This window comes from Chiloscyllium punctatum, chromosome 23 (genome assembly GCF_047496795.1).
Source record: "Chiloscyllium punctatum isolate Juve2018m chromosome 23, sChiPun1.3, whole genome shotgun sequence".
Classification (NCBI taxonomy): domain Eukaryota; kingdom Metazoa; phylum Chordata; class Chondrichthyes; order Orectolobiformes; family Hemiscylliidae; genus Chiloscyllium; species Chiloscyllium punctatum.
This window is the reverse complement of record NC_092761.1, coordinates 7,476,654-7,491,471: the sequence shown is the minus strand read 5'-3', so window position 1 is coordinate 7,491,471 and position 14,818 is coordinate 7,476,654.

Sequence of the window (14,818 nt, the reverse complement as noted above, 5' to 3'; positions counted from 1 at the left end):
TCCCCAACCCTGTTCCCCCCAAACCCGTGTAACCCCGTTCCCCCAAACCACTTCCCCCAACCACGTTCCCCCACCAACCACGTTCCCCCACCAACCACGTTCCCCCACCAACCACGTTCCCCCACCAACCACGTTCCCCCACCAACCACGTTCCCCCACCAACCACGTTCCCCCACCAACCACGTTCCCCCACCAACCTCGTTCCCCCACCAACCACGTTCCCCCCAACACCTTTCACCCCCAACCCCGTGCAACCCCGTTCCCCCCAAACACGTTCCCCCCAACCCCGTGCAACCCCAACCCCGTGCAACCCCGTTCCCCCCACGACCCCGTCCCCCCCACGACCCCGTCCCCCCAAGACCCCGTCCCCCCCACGACGCCGTTCGCCCCAAAGCCCGTGCAACCCCGTTCGCCCCAAACCCCGTGCAACCCCCGTTCCCCCCAACCCCGTGAAAACCCCAACCACATTCCCCCCAACCCCGTGCAACCCCGTTCCCCCAACCCCATTCCTCCCCAACCCCGTGCAACCCCGTCCCCCCCACGACCCCGTCCCCCCCACGACCCCGTCCCCCCCCACGACCCCGTTCCCCCCCAACCCCGTGCAACCCAGTTCGCCCCAAAGCCCGTGCAACCCAGTTCGCCCCAAAGCCCGTGCAACCCCGTTCAACCCAAACCATGTGCAAACCCCCGTTCCCCCCTAACCCCGTTCCCCCTAACCCCGTTCCCCCCAACCCCGTTCCCCCCAACCCCGTGAAAACCCCAACCACATTCCCCCCAACCCCGTGCAACCCCGTTCCCCAACCCCATTCCTCCCCAACCCCGTGCAACCCCGTTCCCCCCAACCCCGTTCCCCCAAACCCGTTCCTCCCCACCCGCTGCAACCCCGTTCCCCCAACCCCATTCCTCCCCAACCCCGTGCAACCACATTCTCCCCAAACCCGTGCAAGCCCGTTCCCCCCCAACACCGTTCCCCCCCAACACCGTTCCCCCCAACACCGTTCCCCCCAACACCGTTCCCCCCAACACCGTTCCCCCCAACCCCGTTCCTCCCAACCCCGTTCCCCTCCCAACCCCGTTCCCCTCCCAACCCCGTTCCCCTCCCAACCCCGTTCCCCTCCCAACCCCGTTCCCCTCCCAACCCCGTTCCCCTCCCAACCCCGTTCCCCTCCCAACCCCGTTCCCCTCCCAACCCCGTTCCCCTCCCAACCCCGTTCCCCTCCCAACCCCGTTCCCCTCCCAACCCCGTTCCCCCCAACAACGTTCCCCCCAACTCCGTTGCCCCCCAACCCCGTTCTCCCCACAACCCTGTTCCCCCCCAAAACCCCGTTCACACTCACCCCTGTGCAACCCCGTTCCCCCCCAACCCCGTTCCCCCCCAACCCCGTTCCCCCCAACCCGGTTCCCCCCAACCCCGTTCCCCCGTAACCCCGTTTCACCCCAACCCCGTTCCCCCAACCCCGTGCAACCCCGTTCCCCCCCAAACCCCGTGCAACCCCGTTCCCCCCAACCCCGTGCAACGCGGTTCACCCACCCCCATCCCCTCCAACGCCGTGCAACTCCGTTCCCCCCAAAACCCGGTGCAACGCGGTTCATCCACCCCCATCCCCCCCAAACCCCGTGAAACCCCGTTCCCCCAACCCCATGCAACGCGGTTCACCCACCCCCACCCCCATCCCCTCCAACCCCGTGCAACTCCGATCCCCCCAACCCCGTGCAACGCGGTTCACCCACCCCCATCCCCACCAACCCCGTGCAACTCAGTTCCCCCTAACCCCGTGCAACGCGGTTCACCCACCCCCACCCCCATCCCCTCCAACCCCGTGCAACCCCGTTCCCCCCAAAGCCCCGTGCAACGCGGTTCACCCACCCTCATCCCCCCCAACCCCGTGCAATCCCGTTCCGCCCCAAACACGTTCCCCCCAACCCCGTTCCCCCCAAAGACGTTCCCCCCAACCCCGTCCCCCCCGCAACCCCGTCCCCCCCGCAACCCTGTCCCCCCCGCAACCCCGTCCCCCCCCGCAACCCCGTCCCCCCCCGCAACCACGTCCCCCCCCGCAACCCCGTCCCCCCCCGCATCCCCGTTCCCCCCCCAACCCCGTTCCCCCCCCAACCCCGTTCCCCCCCAACCCCGTTCCCCCCCCAACCCCGTTCCCCCCACAACCCTGTTCCCTCCCCAACCCCGTGTAACCCCATTCCCCCAAACCACTCCCCCCCAACCACGTTCCCCCCCAACCACGTTCCCCCCCAACCACGTTCCCCCCCCCAACCACGTTCCCCCCCCAACCACGTTCCCCCCCAACCACGTTCCCCCCCAACCACGTTCCCCCCCCAACCACGTTCCCCCCCCAACCACGTTCCCCCACCAACCACGTTCCCCCACCAACCACGTTCCCCCACCAACCACGTTCCCCCACCAACCACGTTCCCCCACCAACCCCGTCCCCCCCGCAACCCCGTCCACCCCCCGCAACCCCGTCCCCCCCCCGCAACCCCGTCCCCCCCCCGCAACCCCGTCCCCCCCGCAACCCCGTCCCCCCCCGCAACCCCGAACCCCCCGCAACCCCGTTCCCCCCCCCGCATCCCCGTCCCTCCCCGCATCCGCGTCCCCCCCCACATCCCCGTTCCCCCCCAACCCCGTTCCCCCCCAACCCCGTTCCCCCCAACCCCGTTTTCCCCCCACAACCCTGTTCCCTCCCCAACCCTGTTCCCCCCAACCCCGTGTAACCCCACTCCCCCCCAACCACGTTCCCCCCCAACCACGTTCCCCCCAACCCCGTCCCCCCCACAACCCTGTTCCCTCCCCAACCCTGTTCCCCCCAACCCCGTGTAACCCCGTTCCCCCAAACCACTTCCCCCAACCACGTTCCCCCCCAACCACGTTCCCCCCCAACCACGTTCCCCCAACCACGTTCCCCCCCAACCACGTTCCCCCACCAACCACGTTCCCCCACCTACCACGTTCCCCCACCAACCACGTTCCCCCACCAACCACGTTCCCCCACCAACCACGTTCCCCCACCAACTACGTTCCCCCCCAACCACGTTCCCCCCCAACCACGTTCCCCCAACACCTTTCACCCCCAACCCCGTGCAACCCCGTTCCCCCCAAACACGTTCCCCCCAACCCCGTGCAACCCCAACCGCGTGCAACCCCGTTCCCCCCCACGACCCCGTCCCCCCCACGACCCCGTCCCCCCCACGACCCCATCCCCCCTACGACCCCGTCCCCCCAAGACCCCGTCCCCCCCACGACCCCGTTCGCCCCAAAGCCCGTGCAACCACGTTCGCCCCAAACCCCGTGCAACCCCCGTTCCCCCCCAACCCCGTGAAAACCCCAACAACATTCCCCCCAACCCCGTGCAACCCCGTTCCCCCAACCCCATTCCTCCCCAACCCCGTGCAACCCCGTCCCCCCCACGACCCCGTCCCCCCCACGACCCCGTCCCCCCCACGACCCCGTCCCCCCAAGACCCCGTCCCCCCCACGACCCCGTTCCCCCCAACCCCGTGTAACCCGGTTCGCCCCAAAACCCGTGCAACCCCGTTCCCCCCCAACCCCGTGCAACCCCCCGTTCCCCCCCAACCCCGTTCCCCCCCAACCCCGTTCCCCCCAACCCCGTTCCCCCCAACCCCGTTCCCCCCAACCCCGTGAAAACCCCAACCCCATTCCTCCCCAACCCCATGCAACCCCGTTCCCCCCAACCCCGTCCCCCCAACCCCGTTCCCCCCAACCCCATGCAACCCCGTTCCCCCCAACCCCGTGCAACCTTGTTCCCCCGCAACCCCGTGCAACCCCGTTCCCTCCCAACCCCGTGCAACTCGGTTCACCCACCCCCATCCCCCCAACCCCGTGCAAACACGTTCCCCCCAACCCTGTACAATGCGGTTCACCCACCCCCACCCCCCCAACCCCGTGCAACGCGGTTCACCCACCCCCATCACCCCCGTTCCGCCCCAAACCCGTTCCCCCAAACCCCTTGCAACCCCGTTCCCCCTACCCCGTGCAACCCCGTTCCCCCCAACACCGTTCCCCCCAACCCCGTGCAACGCGGTTCACCCACCCCCATCCCCCCAACCCCGTGCAACTCCGTTCCCCCCAACCCCGTGCAACGCGGTTCACCCACCCCCATCCCCTCCAACCCCGTGCAACTCCGTTCCCACCAACCTCGTGCAACGCGGTTCACCCACCCCCATCCCCCCAACCCCGTGCAACTCCGTTCCCCCCAACCCCGTGCAACGCGGTTCACCGACCCCCATCCCCTCCAACCCCGTACAACCCCGTTACCGCCTCAACCCCGTGCAAACCCGTTCCCCCAACCCCGTGCAACCGCGTTCCACACCAACCACATGCAACCCCGTTCACCCCCCAACCCCGTACCCCCCCAACCCGTTCCCCCCCAACCCCGTTCCCCCCCAACCCCGTTCCCCCCAACCCCGTTCCCCACAACCCCGTTCCCCCCCCAACACCGTTCCCCCCCCAACCCCATTCCCCCCCAACCCCGTTCCCCACCAACCCCGTTCCCCCCCCAACCCCATTCCCCCCCACAACCCTGTTCCCTCCCCAACCCTGTTCCCCCAACCCCGTGTAACCCCATTCCCCCCAACCACGTTCCCCCCCAACCACGTTCCCCCCCAACCACGTTCCCCCCCAACCACGTTCCCCACCAACCACGTTCCCCCCCAACCCCGTCCCCCCCACAACCCTGTTCCCTCCCCAACCCTGTTCCCCCCAAACCCGTGTAACCCCGTTCCCCCAAACCACTTCCCCCAACCACGTTCCCCCCCAACCACGTTCCCCCCCAACCACGTTCCCCCCCAACCACGTTCCCCCACCAACCACGTTCCCCCACCAACCACGTTCCCCCACCAACCACGTTCCCCCACCAACCACGTTCCCCCACCAACCACGTTCCCCCACCAACCACGTTCCCCCACCAACCACGTTCCCCCACCAACCACGTTCCCCCACCAACCACGTTCCCCCACCAACCTCGTTCCCCCACCAACCACGTTCCCCCCCAACCACGTTCCCCCCCAACCACGTTCCCCCCAACACCTTTCACCCCCAACCCCGTGCAACCCCGTTCCCCCCAAACACGTTCCCCCCAACCCCGTGCAACCCCAACCCCGTGCAACCCCGTCCCCCCCACGACCCCGTCCCCCCCACGACCCCGTCCCCCCCACGACCCCGTCCCCCCAAGACCCCGTCCCCCCCACGACGCCGTTCGCCCCAAAGCCCGTGCAACCCCGTTCGCCCCAAACCCCGTGCAACCCCCGTTCCCCCCAACCCCGTGAAAACCCCAACCACATTCCCCCCAACCCCGTGCAACCCCGTTCCCCCAACCCCATTCCTCCCCAACCCCGTGCAACCCCGTCCCCCCCACGACCCCGTCCCCCCCACGACCCCGTCCCCCCCCACGACCCCGTCCCCCCCCACGACCCCGTTCCCCCCCAACCCCGTGCAACCCAGTTCGCCCCAAAGCCCGTGCAACCCAGTTCGCCCCAAAGCCCGTGCAACCCCGTTCACCCCAAACCATGTGCAAACCCCCGTTCCCCCCCAACCCCGTTCCCCCCCAACCCCGTTCCCCCTAACCCCGTTCCCCCCAACCCCGTTCCCCCCAACCCCGTTCCCCCCAACCCCGTGAAAACCCCAACCACATTCCCCCCAACCCCGTGCAACCCCGTTCCCCAACCCCATTCCTCCCCAACCCCGTGCAACCCCGTTCCCCCCAACCCCGTTCCCCCAAACCCGTTCCTCCCCACCCGCTGCAACCCCGTTCCCCCAACCCCATTCCTCCCCAACCCCGTGCAACCACATTCTCCCCAAACCCGTGCAAGCCCGTTCCCCCCCAACACCGATCCCCCCCAACACCGTTCCCCCCAACACCGTTCCCCCAACCCCGTTCCCCCCAACCCCGTTCCTCCCAACCCCGTTCCCCTCCCAACCCCGTTCCCCTCCCAACCCCGTTCCCCTCCCAACCCCGTTCCCCTCCCAACCCCGTTCCCCTCCCAACCCCGTTCCCCTCCCAACCCCGTTCCCCTCCCAACCCCGTTCCCCCCAACAACGTTCCCCCCAACTCCGTTGCCCCCCAACCCCGTTCTCCCCACAACCCTGTTCCCCCCCAAAACCCCGTTCACACTCACCCCTGTGCAACCCCGTTCCCCCCCAACCCCGTTCCCGCCCAACCCCGTTCCCCCCAACCCGGTTCCCCCCAACCCCGTTCCCCCGTAACCCCGTTTCACCCCAACCCCGTTCCCCCAACCCCGTGCAACCCCGTTCCCCGCCAAACCCCGTGCAACCCCGTTCCCCCCAACCACGTGCAACGCGGTTCACCCACCCCCATCCCCTCCAACGCCGTGCAACTCCGTTCCCCCCAAAACCCGGTGCAACGCGGTTCATCCACCCCCATCCCCCCCAAACCCCGTGAAACCCCGTTCCCCCAACCCCATGCAACGCGGTTCACCCACCCCCACCCCCATCCCCTCCAACCCCGTGCAACTCCGTTCCCCCCAACCCCGTGCAACGCGGTTCACCCACCCCCATCCCCACCAACCCCGTGCAACTCAGTTCCCCCTAACCCCGTGCAACGCGGTTCACCCACCCCCACCCCCATCCCCTCCAACCCCGTGCAACCCCGTTCCCCCCAACCCCGTGCAACGCGGTTCACCCACCCCCATCCCCACCAACCCCGTGCAACTCAGTTCCCCCTAACCCCGTGCAACGCGGTTCACCCACCCCCACCCCCATCCCCTCCAACCCCGTGCAACCCCGTTCCCCCCAAAGCCCCGTGCAACGCGGTTCACCCACCCTCATCCCCCCCAACCCCGTGCAATCCCGTTCCGCCCCAACCCCGTTCCCCCCAAACACGTTCCCCCCAACCCCGTTCCCCCCAAAGACGTTCCCCCCAACCCCGTCCCCCCCGCAACCCCGTCCCCCCCGCAACCCCGTCCCCCCCGCAACCCCGTCCCCCCCCGCAACCCCGTCCCCCCCCGCAACCCCGTCCCCCCCTGCAACCCCGTCCCCCCCCGCAACCCCGTCCCCCCCCGCAACCCCGTCCCCCCCCGCAACCCCGTCCCCCCCCGCATCCCCGTCCCCCCCGCATCCCCGTTCCCCCCCCAACCCCGTTCCCCCCCCAACCCCGTTCCCCCCCCAACCCCGTTCCCCCCCAACCCCGTTCCCCCCACAACCCTGTTCCCTCCCCAACCCTGTTGCCCCCAACCCCGTGTAACCCCATTCCCCCAAACCACTCCCCCCCAACCACGTTCCCCCCCCAACCACGTTCCCCCCCCAACCACGTTCCCCCCCCAACCACGTTCCCCCCCCCAACCACGTTCCCCCCCCAACCACGTTCCCCCCCCAACCACGTTCCCCCCCAACCACGTTCCCCCCCCAACCACGTTCCCCCCCCAACCACGTTCCCCCACCAACCACGTTCCCCCACCAACCACGTTCCCCCACCAACCACGTTCCCCCACCAACCACGTTCCCCCACCAACCACGTTCCCCCACCAACCACGTTCCCCCACCAACCACGTTCCCCCAACACCTTTCACCCCCAACCCCGTGCAACCCCGTTCCCCCCAAACACGTTCCCCCCAACCCCGTCCCCCCCGCAACCCCGTCCCCCCCGCAACCCCGTCCCCCCCGCAACCCCGTCCCCCCCCCGCAACCCCGTCCCCCCCCGCAACCCCGTCCCCCCCCGCAACCCCGTCCCCCCCCCGCAACCCTCTCCCCCCCCGCAACCCCGAACCCCCCGCAACCCCGTTCCCCCGCCCGCAACCCCGTCCCTCCCCGCATCCGCGTCCCCCCCCACATCCCCGTTCCCCCCCACATCCCCGTTCCCCCCCCAACCCCGTTCCCCCCCAACCCCGTTCCCCCCAACCCCGTTTTCCCCCCACAACCCTGTTCCCTCCCCAACCCTGTTCCCCCCAACCCCGTGTAACCCCACTCCCCCCCAACCACGTTCCCCCCCAACCACGTTCCCCCCCAACCCCGTCCCCCCCACAACCCTGTTCCCTCCCCAACCCTGTTCCCCCCAACCCCGTGTAACCCCGTTCCCCCAAAGCACTTCCCCCAACCACGTTCCCCCCCAACCACGTTCCCCCCCAACCACGTTCCCCCCAACCACGTTCCCCCCCAACCACGTTCCCCCCCAACCACGTTCCCCCACCAACTACGTTCCCCCCCAACCACGTTCCCCCCCAACCACGTTCCCCCAACACCTTTCACCCCCAACCCCGTGCAACCCCGTTCCCCCCAAACACGTTCCCCCCAACCCCGTGCAACCCCAACCGCGTGCAACCCCGTTCCCCCCCACGACCCCGTCCCCCCCACGACCCCGTCCCCCCCACGACCCCGTCCCCCCCACGAGCCCATCCCCCCTACGACCCCGTCCCCCCAAGACCCCGTCCCCCCCACGACCCCGTTCGCCCCAAAGCCCGTGCAACCACGTTCGCCCCAAACCCCGTGCAACCCCCGTTCCCCCCCAACCCCGTGAAAACCCCAACAACATTCCCCCCAACCCCGTGCAACCCCGTTCCCCCAACCCCATTCCTCCCCAACCCCGTGCAACCCCGTCCCCCCCACGACCCCGTCCCCCCCACGACCCCGTCCCCCCCACGACCCCGTCCCCCCAAGACCCCGTCCCCCCCACGACCCCGTTCCCCCCAACCCCGTGTAACCCGGTTCGCCCCAAAACCCGTGCAACCCCGTTCGCCCCAAACCCCGTGCAACCCCCCGTTCCCCCCCAACCCCGTTCCCCCCAACCCCGTTCCCCCCAACCCCGTTCCCCCAACCCCGTGAAAACCCCAACCACATTCCCCCCAACCCCGTGCAACCCCGTTCCCCCAAACCCATTCCTCCCCAACCCCATGCAACCCCGTTCCCCCCAACCCCGTTCCCCCAACCCCGTTCCTCCCCACCCCCTGCAACCCCGTTCCCCCAACCCCATTCCTCCCCAACCCCGTGCAACCCCATTCCCCCCCAAACCCGTGCAAGCCTGTTCCCCCCCAACACCGTTCGCCCCCAACACCGTTCGCCCCCAACACCGTTCGCCCCCAACACCGTTCCCCCCAACACCGTTCCCCCCAACACCGTTCCCCCCAACACCGTTCCCCCCAACACCGTTCCTCCCAACCCCGTTCCCCTCCCAACCCCGTTCCCCTCCCAACCCCGTTCCCCTCCCAACCCCGTTCCCCTCCAAACCCCGTTCCCCCCAACAACGTTCCCCCAACTCCGTTTCCCCCCAACCCCGTTCCCCCCACAACCCTGTTCCCCCCCAAAACCCCGTTCACACTCACCCCTGTGCAACCCCGTTCCCCCCCAACCCCGTTCCCCCCCAACCCGGTTCCCCCCAACCCCGTTCCCCCGTAACCCCGTTTCACCCCAACCCCGTTCCCCCAACCCTGTGCAACCCCGTTCCCCCCCAAACCCCGTGCAACCCCGTTCCCCCAACCCCGTGCAACGCGGTTCACCCACCCCCACCCCCATCCCCTCCAACGCCGTGCAACTCCGTTCCCCCCAAAACCCGGTGCAACGCGGTTCATCCACCCCCATCCCCCCCAAACCCCGTGAAACCCCGTTCCCCCAACCCCATGCAACGCGGTTCACCCACCCCCACCCCCATCCCCTCCAACCCCGTGCAACTCCGTTCCCCCCCAACCCCGTGCAACGCGGTTCACCCACCCCCATCCCCACCAACCCCGTGCAACTCAGTTCCCCCTAACCCCGTGCAACGCGGTTCACCCACCCCCACCCCCATCCCCTCCAACCCCGTGCAACCCCGTTCCCCCCAAAGCCCCGTGCAACGCGGTTCATCCACCCCATCCCCCCAACCCCGTACAACTCCGTTCCCCCCCAAACCCGTGCAACACGGTTCACCAACTCTCATCCCCCCAACCCCGTTCCTCCCCCAACCCCGTTCCCCCCCAACCCCGTGCAGCCCTGTTCCCCCCAACCCAGTTCCCCCTCAACGCCGTGCAACCCAGTTACCCCCAACCCTGTTCCCCCCCGCAACCCTGTTCCCCCCCGCAACCCTGTTCCCCCCCGCAACCCTGTTCCCCCCGCAACCCTGGTCCCCCCCCGCAACCCCGTCCCCCCCGCAACCCCGTCCCCCCCCGCAACCCCGTCCCCCCCCGCAACCCCGTCCCCCCCGCAACCCCGTCCCCCCCCGCAACCCCGTCCCCCCCCGCAGCCCCGTCCCCCCCCGCAACCCCCCCCAACCCCGTTTCCCCCCCAACCCCCCCAACCCCGTTTCTCCCCCAACCCCGTTTCCCCCCCAACCCCGTTTCCCCCCCAACCCCCCCAACCCCGTTTCTCCCCCAACCCCATTTCCCCCCCAACCCCCCCAACCCCGTTTCTCCCCCACCCCCGTTTCCCCCCAACCCCGTTTCTCCCCAACCCCGTTTCCCCCCCAACCCCCCCAAACCCCGTTTCTCCCCCAACCCCGTTTCTCCCCCAACCCCAGTTCCCCCCCAAACCCCCCCAACCCCGTTCCACCAAACCCCATTCCCCCCAACCGCATTCCCCCCACAACCCCGTTCCCCCTCAACCCCGTGCAACCCCGTTCCCCCAAACCCCGTGCAACCCCGTTCCCTCCCAACCCCGTGCAACGCGGTTCACCCACCCCCATCCCCCCAACCTCGTACAACTCCATTCCCCCAACCCCGTTCCCCTGTAACCCCGTTCCCCCCAACCCCGTGCAACCCCGTTCCCCCCAAACACCGTGCAACCCCGTTCCCTCCCAACCCCGTGCAAGGCGGTTCACCCACCCCCATCCCCCCCAACCTCGTACAACTCCGTTCCCCCCAACCCCGTGCAAGGCGGTTCACCCACCCTCATCCCCCCAACCCCGTTCCGCCCCAACCCCGTGCAAGCCCGTTCCGCCCCAACCCCGTTCCCCCCAAACCCGTTCCCCCAACCCCGCGCAACCCCGTTCCCCCCAAACCTCGTGCAACCCCGTGCCCCCCAACCCCGTTCCCCCCCATCCCCGTGCATTCCCGTTCCCCCCAAAACCCCGTTCCCCCTCAACTCCGTGCAACCCCGTTCCCCCCAACCCTCGTTTCTCCCCCAACCCTCGTTTCTCCCCCAACCCTCGTTTCTCCCCCAACCCTCGTTTCTCCCCCAACCCTCGTTTCTCCCCCAACCCCCGTTTCTCCCCCAACCCCCGTTTCTCCCCCAACCCCGTTTCTCCCCCAACCCCGTTTCTCGCCCAACCCCGTTTCTCGCCCAACCCCCGTGCAACCCCGTGACCCCCATCCCCCTTTCCCTCAATCCCGTTTCCCCCCCATCCCCGTGCAACCCCGTTCCCCCACATTCCCATTCCCCCCCAACCCCGTGCAACCACGTTCCCCCCCAACCCCGTGCAACGCGGTTCACCCACCCCCATCCCCCCCAACCTCGTACAACTCCGTTCCCCCTCAACCCCGTGCAACGCAGTTCACCCACCCTCATCCCCCCCAACCCCGTGCAACCCCGTTCTGCCCCAACCCCGTGCAACCCCGTTGCCCCCCAACCCCGTGCAACCCCCAACCCCGTGCAACCCCGTAACGCCCCCGTCCCCACCCAACTCCATCCCCCCAACCCCGTCCCCCCCACATCCGTACCCCCACACCCGTCCACCCAAACCCCGACCCCCCCAAACCCGCCCCCCCAACACCTTTCACCCCCAACCCCGTTCCCCCCAACCCCGTTCCCCCAACCCCGTTCCACACCAACCCCGTTCCACACCAACCCCGTTCCACACCAACCCCGTCCCCCCCAACCCTGTGGCCCCCCAACCCTGTGGCCCCCCGACCCTGTGGCCCCCCGACCCTGTGGCCCCCCGACCCCGTGGCCCCCCGACCCTGTGGCCCCCCGACCCCGTGGTCCCCCGACCCCGTGGTCCCCCGACCCCGTGGTCCCCCGACCCCGTGGTCCCCCGACCCCGTGGTCCCCCGACCCCGTGGCCCCCCGACCCCGTGGCCCGCCGACCCCGTTCTCCCCCAAACCCGTTCCCCCCCCAAACCCGTTCCCCCCCAACCCCGCTCCCCCCAAACCCCGATCCCCCAACCCCATTCCCCCCACTACCCCGTACTCCCCCAACCCGGTTACCCCCACTACCCCGTACTCCCACAACCCCGTTCCCCCCAACCCCGTGCAACCCCGTTCTCCTACAACCCCGTCTCCCCCAACCCCGTCTCCCCCAACCCCGTCTCCCCCAACCCCGTCTCCCCCAACCCCGTCTCCCCCAACCCCGTCTCCCCCAACCCCGTCCCCCCCAACCCCGTCCCCCCCAACCCCGTCCCCCCCAACCCCGTCGCCCCCAACCCCGTCGCCCCCAACCCCGTCCCCCGCAACCCCGTCCCCCCCAACCCCGTCCCCCCCAACCCAGTCCCCCCCCAACCCAGTCTCACCCCAACCCCCCAAACCCATTCCACCAACCCCATTCTTCCCAACCGCGTTCCCCCCAAAACCCCGTTCCCCCTCAACCCCGTTTCCCCCCCAACCCCGTTTCCCCCCCAACCCCGTGTAATCCCGTTCCGCACCAACCCCGTTTCTCCCCCAACCCCGTTTCTTCCCCCAACCCCGTGCAACCCCGCCCCCACAACCCCGTCCCCCCCAACCCCGTGGTCCCCCAACCCCGCCCCCCCAAACCCGTTCCCCCCAACCCCGTTCCCCTCACAACCCCGTTCCCCCAAAACCCCGTTCCCCCTCAACCCCGTGCAACCCCGTTCCCCCCAACCCCGTTACCCCGTAACCCCGTTCCACCCCAACCCCGTGCAACCCCGTTCCCTCCCAACCCCGTGCAACGCGGTTCCCCCCAACCCCGTGCAACGCGGTTCCCCCCAACCCCGTGCAACGCGGTTCACCCCAACCCCGTGCAACGCGGTTCCCCCCAACCCCGTGCAACGCGGTTCACCCCAACCCCGTGCAACGCGGTTCACCCACCCTCATCCGCCCCAACCCCGTTTCCCCCCAAACCCGTTCCCGCCAACCCCGTGCAACCCCGTTCCCCCCCAAACCCCGTGCAATCCCGTGGCCCCCGCAACCCCGTTCCCCCCAACCCCGTGCAACCCCGTGCCCCTCAACGCCGTTCCCCCCATCCCTGTGCAACCCCGTTCCCCCACATTCCCGTTCCCCCCCAACCCCGTGTAATCCCGTTGCGCCCCAACCCCGTGCATCGCGGTTCACCCACCCCCATCCCCCCAACCCCGTGCAACCACGTTCCCCCCCAACCCCGTGCAACGCGGTTCACCCACCATCATCCCCCCCCCAACCCCGTGCAACCCCGTTCCGCACCAACCCCGTTCCCCCCAAACACATTCCCCCCAACCCCGTGCAACCCCGTCCCCCACACAATCCGGACCCCCCAAAACCCCGTCCCCCCCGCAACCCCTTCCCCCCGCAACCCCGTTCCCCCCCAAACCCCGTGCAACCCCGTGGCCCCCGCAACCCCGTTCACCCCAACCCCGTGCAACCCCGTTCCCCCACATTCCCGTTCCCCCCAACCCCGTGTAATCCCGTTCCGCCCCAACCCCGTGCAACCATGTTCCCCCCCCAACCCCGTGCAACGCGGTTCACCCACCCTCATCCCCCCCAACCCCGTGCAATCCCGTTCCGCCCCAACCCCGATCCCCCCCCGCAACCCCGTTCCCCCCCGCAACCCCGTTCCCCCCCCGCAACCCCGTTCCCACCCCAACCCCGTGCAACCCCGTGCAACCCCGTAACGCCCCTGTCCCCACCCAACCCCGTCCCCCCAACCCCGTCCCCCCCACATCCGTACCCCCACACCCGTCCACCAAAACCCCGAACCCCCAAACCCGCCCCCCAACACCTTTCACCCCCAACACCTTTCACCCCCAACCCCGTTCCCCCCAACCCCGTTCCCCCCAACCCCGTTCCCCCCAACCCCGTCCCCCCCAAACCTCGTCCCCCCCAACCCCGTGGCCCCCCAACCCCGTGGCCCCCCAACCCCGTGGCCCCCCAACCCCGTGGCCCCCCAACCCCGTGGCCCCCCAAACCCGTTCTCCCCCCAAACCCGTTCTCCCCCCAAACCCGCTCACCCCCAACCCTGCTCCCCCCAAACCCCGATCCCCCAACTCCATTCCCCCCAACCCAGTTCCCCCCACTACCCCGTACTCCCCCAACCCGGTTCCCCCCACTACCTCGTACTCGCCAACCCCGTTCCCCTACAACCCCGTGCAACCCCGTTCCCCCACACCCCGTGCAACCCCGTTCCCCCACACCCCGTTCCCCCAACCCCGTGCAACCCCGTTCCCCCAAAACCCCGTTCCCCCCAACCCCGTGCAACCCCGTTCCCCCAAAACCCCGTTCACCCCCCCAGCCCGTGGAACCCACAACCCCGTTCCCACCCCAACCCCGTTCCCCCCCAACCCCTTGCAACCCCGTTCCCCCACAACCCCGTGCAACCCCGTAACGCCCCCGTCCACACCCAACCCCGTCCCCCCAACCCCGTCCCCCCCACACCCGTACCCCCACACCCGTCCACCCAAACCCCATCCCCCCCAACCCCGTCCCCCCAACCCCGTCCCCCCCAACCCCGTCCCCCCCAACCGTCCCCCCCAACCCCGTCCCCCCCAACCCCGTCCCCCCCAACCCCGTCCCCCCCAACCTGGTCCCCCCCAATCCCCCAAACTCAATCCACCAACCCCATTCTCCCCAACCGCGTTCCCCCCAAAACCCCGTTCCTTTCAACCCCGTGCAACCCCGTTTCCCCCCAACCCCGTTTCCCCCAACCCCGTTTCCCCCCAACCCCGTTTCCCCCCAACCCTGTTTCCCCCCAACCCCGTTTCTCCCCCAACCCCGTTTCTCCCCCAAC